The following is a 541-nucleotide window of genomic DNA, read 5'->3' on the forward strand; positions in this document are numbered from 1 at the left end:
ATAGGTTGAGGATAGGATGAGGAGTAGAATGAGGATGAGGAAGAGGATAGGATGGGGAGGATGAGGATAGGATGGGGAGGATGAGGATAGGAAGAGGACGAGAATGAGGAGGATGATAGGATGAGGAAGAGGATGAGGTTAGGATGAGGACGAGAATGAGGATGAGGATAGGATGAGGATGAGGATGAGGATGAGGATGAGGATGAGGATGAGGATGAGGATGAGGATGAGGATGAGGATGAGGATGAGGATGAGGATGAGGATGAGGATGAGGATGAGGATGAGGATGAGGATGAGGATGAGGATGAGGATGAGGATGAGGATGAGGATGAGGATGAGGATGAGGATGAGGATGAGGATGAGGATGAGGATGAGGATGAGGATGAGGATGAGGATGAGGATGAGGATGAGGATGAGGATGAGGATGAGGATGAGGATGAGGATGAGGATGAGGATGAGGATGAGGATGAGGATGAGGATGAGGAAGAGGATGAGGTTAGGATGAGGTTAGGACGAGGATAAGGATAGGATGAGGACGAGC

The sequence above is a fragment of the Lupinus angustifolius genome, chromosome LG02 (assembly GCF_001865875.1).
Source record: "Lupinus angustifolius cultivar Tanjil chromosome LG02, LupAngTanjil_v1.0, whole genome shotgun sequence".
NCBI lineage: Eukaryota > Viridiplantae > Streptophyta > Magnoliopsida > Fabales > Fabaceae > Lupinus > Lupinus angustifolius.